Below are 8,501 nucleotides of genomic sequence, written 5' to 3'. Positions count from 1 at the left end.
GCTTATACTAAACCTCTGTTTCGTTTAGTTAAATGTACAATACTTGCATTGCCTTGGGCTGGAACGAGCGTCCGGATGCACTCTCGGATGAAAGTCTTGATGGTTTGGCGAACACCTTTACAATATATATATATATATATATATATATATATATATATAGGTCCTATGGGGTAAATTACATTGTATTACTCAAACCTAGGCAAATTTTGTGCCCGTAACAGAACACACAATTAACAAACCTTACTAGTGATTTGAAGCATGTTATCATCCAATGCCACAGGAAGTAGGCTTTCTAACTAATGTGAAACAATACTTACAAAGTCTAATAGTAGTGCATTAATCTCTGTCCCAAATGTCCCATAAAATCACAACTGCTATCCTGCAACAGAGCAATAACCAGGTCGCCACACTATACAGAAACTAGTTGGCTGTCAGGTTTCTGTCACTTCGGTCTAGTGTAATTCATGGTTTTGTGACAGAGCCCTGACACTCCCGCTGTGTCGTTGTTTTCATGTGAGTGCGCGGCTTCGAGAGTGCTCGAGCCGCGTGCTCTCGTCTGCGTGTCCTGTTTCATGTTGGAACGTGATGTTCAGATCCCGGCACTCATGTCTTGTTGAGTTTAAATTTCGTGTCGGGGTCCGGACACTGTGCGCTCTTCTGTCCACGTGTGTTGTGTATTGTGTAGCACGCGGTTTGTGTTCAGCCGCGTGCTTTTCTTGTTGTCTTGTGGGAACACGCGGCTTATGAGTTTTCTCATTAGCTGCGTGTTCGTGTCTTGTTTTGTTCAAGCACATGGCTTATGATTTGTTTTGCTGGCCATGTGCTTGTGTTTGTTTTGTGTGAGCACATGGCTTTTGTCGTGGTTTCCTGTGTGCCATGTGCTCTCATGTCAATTGTCTTGACCCCACCCATCTTGTTACCTGATTATTGGTTAATTTGCCCCACATGTGTTCTCTCGTTACCCTCCTCATTTGCTTCCTATTTATTCTCCTTGTGTTTGCAGTCCCAGGCGAGTTCTTCATCGTATCACCCTAGATGTGTCCTGATCTTGCCTGGCCTGGCCTGATTTCCTCCACAGGGTAGTTTTTGTTTGTTTTATTTTTTTAATAAAAGCCCATTACTCTGCACTATTGAGTCCTCGCCTCATCCCCGACACTGACAGTTGGTGACAAAACTTTATTGGTTCTCACATGTCATGATGTTTGGTCATGTGCAGTTGATGTAATCATTGACTAAAGACTTAAATTGATTTTATTTATCATACAAAGTGGTCATATTGTGTCGAGTTGTATGTCCCCAAGGAATAATGCATGGGAGTCTCCATGGATACAATTTTGCCATAAGTTATGGTCAAATTATTTTGTTAGTAATAAAAAAAAAAAGATAAAACAATTTATATTTAATTAATTAATTAATTAAAATAAAATAAAATGAAATGAAAAAAATAAATTTAAAATAAAATAAATAAACTTAGATGTTTCGTTATCCTGGGTTGTGTTACTCTTCTGAATCAAGCAAGAAAGAGTGCGTACACTGGAACTCCGCTTCAGTTCTGCAGGGCACAGAGTGCATACCTCTCTAATTAACTTCAGCATCCTCAGCCGTAGAGAACGACTTTTTTTTTTTTTTTTTTTACATTTTCTGAAGGAAATGAGTGATTCTTGCCTGTGTAAATTCCACTGCCACTATGATAGGTTACTAGTGTTACTGGTTGTTGCCGCATTGCAAAAAAATAACTTATTCTTAGCAAATCCCCCTTAGTGTTAGGGGTTTGTTCAAATCCCTGAGCAACATAGTGATGGTTGCTTTAGCAAACAATACTAATGATTCAATTTTACAGAGCAATACTTAATTTGTTCTTCCTTTTTCAGCAAATATGAACAAGAAACTCTAGGTTTGGTTCCTTTATTCCTTATAATTATCACCACGTTCTCTCAGAACTCTCAAATCCAATTTTGCCTTCCCCATCCCACACAACAAAGCATTTAGTGGAGCTCTGCTTGGCATTGTAAACACTGACCACCATCTGTTAACCCTTGGGAAGTGTCTGCAGTTCGCTGGAATCAATTTGGCTGACATCTTCCCTATGGACTGGTCCATCTCATTTTTTTGTTAGTTTGGTCATTTGTCTTTCTTTTTCAGGTTGGCACGTCTCCACATTACGATTTAGATCAGTTGCCACATGGTTAATTTGAGGTGAGAGATGGGCTGTGAGCATTGTTCTTGGTGTGACAGCCCTGTCTATTGTCTACACTAATTTCATGAGATAGGAACATTCTTGTACTGAGCAGTGATGTTTGTTTAGCAAGTTCAAAAAAGGTTTAATTACAAATCCTCTCACATGAGATGATCCAAAGTTCTTTTTAATTCCAAATGAATGTTTCATTTGTCGCTATCTATCATGCGTTTTCTCAAAGGACAGACGCTTAAATTAAAATGTAAATTAATTATTTGGGATTTGTTTTGTAATGCAAATTAAATGAGATTCTATTAAATACAAAACTGTCACATTTGTTTTAATGTGTATGTCTGTCATATTAGACAGGAATGTTCAATTTCAGGCTGGTTGCATTCCTTTGGGCTCTCAGTGACTCAAGCTGATTTGAGAGGCCCACACTCTATGAGCATGACAGTATCACAGCTTTTACTGATGAATTAAAGAAATAGTTTAGTCTTCATGGATGTGAAGCGAACATGATTAAAAAAAAAAATTGTAGTTATTTTTTGTATATTCATATATACAGAATTTGCCATATAACTCAATAAAATAAAGTCTCAAATATAATTGTTCATTGTAATAGGTTCGTTAAAGCAATTACAGCTGTTATAAAAACAAATATCAAATAGAAGAGTTGCTACAGACACGATTAATCAGTACAGGGATATTTTCTCTAGTAGAAAATAAAGCTTCAGCTGACAGCTGTTTTGGAACATAATAGCTGGTTTCTAACTCGTCATTGGCTGTTCAGCCATCCACTATGTTCCAAAACCAGCTTAACCAGTTTAAGCTAGTGTGACCAGCTGGTAGCCAGTTTGTTGCTCTTTCAAGATGGTATACCATCAGCTAATGACTGGTTTGAGCCAAGAACAAACCATCTACCATGTTCCAAAACACATCTAAAAGCTTAAGATGGATTTTCATGCAAGGTTGCTTTAATACTTTAGACACTTTGGTCGCTTTTGCAGCATGTTTGCAATCAATCCTGGTTAATTTCTGACCCTAGTGTATCCTTGTTTATAAAATAAGAACGAGCTTGGCCATTTGTAACTTGGATGTGCCAGGCTTCTGGTGTCATTCGCTTCCAGTTATTGTACCTGTCTGTTATACTGATTTATATTGCAAACCAGTATTTGTTATCATGTTATTTATACTGTTATATTGATTTATATTGCAAACTACAGTAGTATATGTTATCATATTAAACCATTATCATAAACATAATCAAACTGGTTTGCAGCTCAAATAGTTTTACTGTTTACAGCACTTTGCTATTCTTCTAGTTATTTACCTAATGAATCAGAAGTCTCACGCATTCACAGAAAATAGCTTGCTTCCACATTGCAAAATAAGGTGGATATCGCCAGCATTAAAAATGGACAGAGCAGTCTATCAATAGACCACTGGCATGACATTTCATATGACAGGAGCGATATAGCTCTTATGAAGGAAGTAATTCAGATTCAGGATTAGTTCATTTTTCATATGGTTCGGTGGGAGAATTCTTGATTGATGTGCAAGACATTCTAGAATGATACCGATCTATAAATTACCATCATGTTGTTTAGGTCCCTGAGAAAATATTAATATAGCATAAGTTGTTTAAACATAAGAATATAAAAATCATTCAATCTTTCCCTAGACCTGAACCAAATATTCAGATTTATATGTCTACATTTACTCTACAGCATATAATGTATACACGTAGGTAAGAGGTAAGAAATCAGTAGGTATTGGGTAGAGTTAAGGGATCTAGAATATGGTCGTGCATTACTATGTGCTTTATAAGTAATAAACAGACAACATGCTAGTAAAATGCATGCAAATAAGCAAATTAGTTAATAGTGAATAGTGTTCACCGATGTTGGGGGTAACACATTACAAGTAACGTGAGTTATGTAATCAGATTACTTTTTTCAAGTAACTAGTAAAATAATGCATTACTTTTTAATTTAGAAGGGAATATCTGAGTTACTTTTTCAAATAGTACTTTTTGAATAGTGTTGAACTTTCTTCTCCTGCATTCTACTGAACAGACCATGGATTTACTGTACATTTACTTCAGCCTCAGGCTTATTCATTTCATTTTTGGTGTGAAAGGGCTTTTAAAAAAAATAGAACTTTATATATTAAAATCAAACAAGCAAGCCCTACCTAGATTTAAAAAGTAATGCAAAAGCAGCATAACACATTACTTTCCATTAAAGGTAACTAAGTAACGTAATTAGTTTCTTTTTTTTGGAGTGACACAATATTGTAAAGCATTACTTTTAAAAGTAACTTTCCCCAACAGTGATGTTCCCTAATCCAGAGGCGTAGAGAGAGAGAGTTGTGACAACTCCGTTCACTCCAATGGACCATTTTTTTTTACAGCAATGGCGGATCGTGGAGCCGCTCATTAGTTCCCGGAAGTTGTAGAAACATTCATTTTCTGTAAAGCTGCTTTGAAACAATGTGTATATTAAAAAGTGGTATACAAATAAATGTGAATTGAACAAAACTGGATGCATCAGGGTGCACAAGAATCAAAAACATTGAACAAGATTAGTTTTCACTTATTAAAATATCTTCATTTATTTGGAATGAATTTTCTAAGACAACAAACTTAACATTTACCATGAGATTAGTAAAACGACAATGAACATTAAGATGTGATTGAACTTGACTAACATGCAAGTTGTAAGAACACACACACACATATAAATATATTTATATAGAGAGGCTGAAGTTACTTTGGCAGAAGACCACGTATACATTATTTTATAAATAATGTAAATAAATTATTTTATTGTCTACTAATTACCAAAAATCACAGTTCTGTCTCTCCAACTCAATGTATTTCAATTGCCCGCTATGAAGTTCCTGGAACTATTTGAGGTCTACGTGAATCACGTGATGATCGAGCGTTTTGGACTTCCGTTGACGCAACTCTCTCTTTCTATGGCTCTGTCCTAATCTAAAGATTAATAGGCATTTGATACATTTTGTATGTATTTTATGCAGCAAAAACAGCATTTATTTGACCAAAATTCCAGAATCTAGTTTAGGGATGGACAGCTGGAGGGCCACACTGTCCTACAGAGTTTAGATCCATGCCTAATCAAACACATCTGAAAAGTCTAACCTAAGTATTCATGATTGTTTGAAATTATAGGCAGGTGAGTTTGAGTAGGGATGGAACTAAACTCTGCAGGCCCTCCAGGACCGAAGTTGCCCATCCCTGGTCTAGATAACATGTTGAATATGTACAATAGTCCAGGTAATGTTTATATGGTTGTCAATGAATAGGATGCTGCATCTTATTCAAAATCCATTGGATATTGCCTAAATATCTTTAATACATTTTCACTTTAAAAAGATTTCCCTAAGAAATAGGCAAGCATGAACCTGGTGTGTCCTCCATGATTCTTATTCTTTTTGACTACAAAGCACTTGAATGTGACAAACTTGTAATTACAATAACATATGAAGGCAGCATGAGTACAGGGGGCCCAAAGCTCCTCTGGACTACAATTTCTACTGAGGGGGCCCAATGCAACGAACTCTACAAGGGGCCCATGATCCATAATGTCAAAAGACAATAATGTGCACTTAAACAGTGTTAAAAATATACATATCATATACAATATATAATGTGCTGTTATTGTTGTTTCTCAAATTGTTAGAGCCAGTTTTGGGGTTTGGATGCATACTAAGTAGATTGTATTAGCTGGATGCACCGGACAAGCATTCTGTGTTTGCATATTCACTTAAAATATGTTTCTGGCCTTATATTTTGCTTGTGGCTGCTGGTTTTTTAATTTTTCCCTCCTGTTACTTTGGATGATTTAGTGCTTATTCTCACAATATAATTCTCACAAGTTGGGTTCAGTAAATCACTTTGCCTGAGCCATTTGCAACTCCTAAGATATTACGCAGATGAATGAAAACATTAAATGAAGATTAATCAGGATTTCTGTGAGCTTGTAGAAATTTTGCATGAGGTCAGAGAAGTCCTAGTGATGAACTGGGAGGTTTTCAATACGTGCTGCAGTGCAATTAACATGCCTGTGACCATCAAATATCTAAAAAGAAAAATCTCTTGAGAGACAAGTTATTGGCTGTACACCAGGCAGCAAACTACAACTTAATTTCTGTATGCTGATTGATCATTGTTAGACGAGACCCACCACTGTGGAATCATCAGCATACTTGATGATATGAATACTGTTGTGTTTGGAACCAAAGCTGTGGATCAGCAGGATGTTCAACAGTGAACTAAAGCACGCACAGCCTTGTGGTGCACCAGTATTCAGAATGGTAGCTACTGGGAGTAGTAGCTACTGGCTACTAATTTTGCTACGAATTCTGGGAGCCACTGGGAAGAACTTGATGTAATAGGGTGAACCTCTTGATTATTTAGTAGTTTCATTTTATTTCCAGACCATTGGTATTGTCTGGCAACTTTGATTGGGTGGACCAGCGCCACCCTGGCTTTGGAAGATCTTTATATTTTATTGAAGAATTCACTGCAAAGTCACGGAAAAAGTCCCGATTGTGTCAGATTTGAGGTAAGGGATGAGGCGAGGACTCTGGTGCAAAGCAATGAGTTTTTTATTAAAGTTCAAATAAGAAAAACAAACAAAAACTACAAGTCACAAAAAAGGCAAGGCAGGACAGGACAAGAAACCAAATATGAGGGTATTAACAACGACAAATAAAAAAATATATATATTTATTTCTTTAAAATGAAGAAATTATAGAAATTAATACTTTTAGCAAGGATGCTTTAAATTGATCAAAATTGATGATAAAGACATTTATAATGTTACAAAATATGTATATTTCAGATAAATGCTGTTCTTCTGAACTTTCTATTCATCAAAGAAACCTGAAAAATTTCTACTCAGCTTCTTTCAACACAATAATAATAAATGTTTTTTGAGCAGCAAGTCAGCATATTAGAATGATATCTGAAGGATAATGTGACACTGAAGACTGGAGTAATGATGCTAAAAATTCAGCTTTGAGATCACTGGAATAAATTACATTTTAAAGTATATTTAAATAGAAAACAGTTATTTTAAATAGTAAGAATATTTCACAATATTACTGCTTTTGCTTTTTAAAGAGACTTCTTTAAAAAACATTAAAGATCTTACTGTTCAAACACTTTTGACTGGTAGTGTATATCATAGATATATATATAGACGTGGTGGTGGGCCGCATGGACCAAAAAATGCCAGGGATTTTTTTGTCCCAGTCCAGCCCTGCGTGCCAGGATCCGAACATCACACTCCAAACATACACCATAATGCACAGACGAAAGAGTGTATGACCTGAGCGAACTCGAAACCACACGCTCACACAAAGACAAGATTACAGAAGTGTCAAGGCTCTGTCACCTCTGTCACCAAACTGACTTAAGTGACAACAATGCCAACACTGAACTTCCTCAGAGCTGCAATTGTATCATGAGGGTTATTACTGAGACATATTTTATTAAATAATATACTCAGAATTTTGGGAAAATCAATATGCATTTTTTCATTCTAAGAACATTACAAATGTGTTTGATACACACACACACACACACACACACACACACACAAACAAACACACACACACACACACACACAAGTTTGTTTCTGTGAATTGTGGGGGCTTTCCATTGACGTCTATTACTTTTACACTGAAAAAAAACAAACTATATTTTTTTATCCCCTAACCCTAAACATACCCTGAGGAACCTGAGTTGTAGGAAACCAGATAGAAAGATTGAGTCTAGTAGGAAGAACTTGTAATCTGGCTTTTACTGTGAAAATGGCAATGTCCTCACTGAGTGCAGTATTCTTGAGAAATGAGTGAGAAACAGAATGATCAGCAGAGGGAAGACATGCAAGTTTTCCCTGAAGGTTCAGTCCAATGCAGTGTTGTTTTTGGTGATACTGACCTATCTCTGAAATGGTATTTAGGAGTGGTTGATATTTAATGACTTTAGTCATGAAAGCTTCCTCCATACTAGAGTCAAAGGTGCATGCAACCTCCAAAACAAACACCTCTCTAAACTCCTCATTAATCACAACAACATCTGGTGTATTAGCAAACAGGCATGAAAAGATTTCAGAGTTACTACTACAATACTGAAACATAGATGATTTTACACAAGAATGTTTGTATATTCTTACTAAAGGTGGTAAATGGTTTGATATGTCTTTCACTATCAGGTCCACTATTCTGTCGTGGCGTGCTATGTACATTCCCTAGTAAGCATGGCAGCCGTTCAGGATATGTGGCAATGTTT

This window comes from Sinocyclocheilus rhinocerous, unplaced genomic scaffold, assembly GCF_001515625.1.
Source record: "Sinocyclocheilus rhinocerous isolate Xijiao unplaced genomic scaffold, SAMN03320098_v1.1 scaffold1588, whole genome shotgun sequence".
NCBI classification, from domain to species: domain Eukaryota; kingdom Metazoa; phylum Chordata; class Actinopteri; order Cypriniformes; family Cyprinidae; genus Sinocyclocheilus; species Sinocyclocheilus rhinocerous.
The sequence above is the reverse complement of the archived record's forward strand: the minus strand, read 5'-3'. Positions refer to the sequence as shown.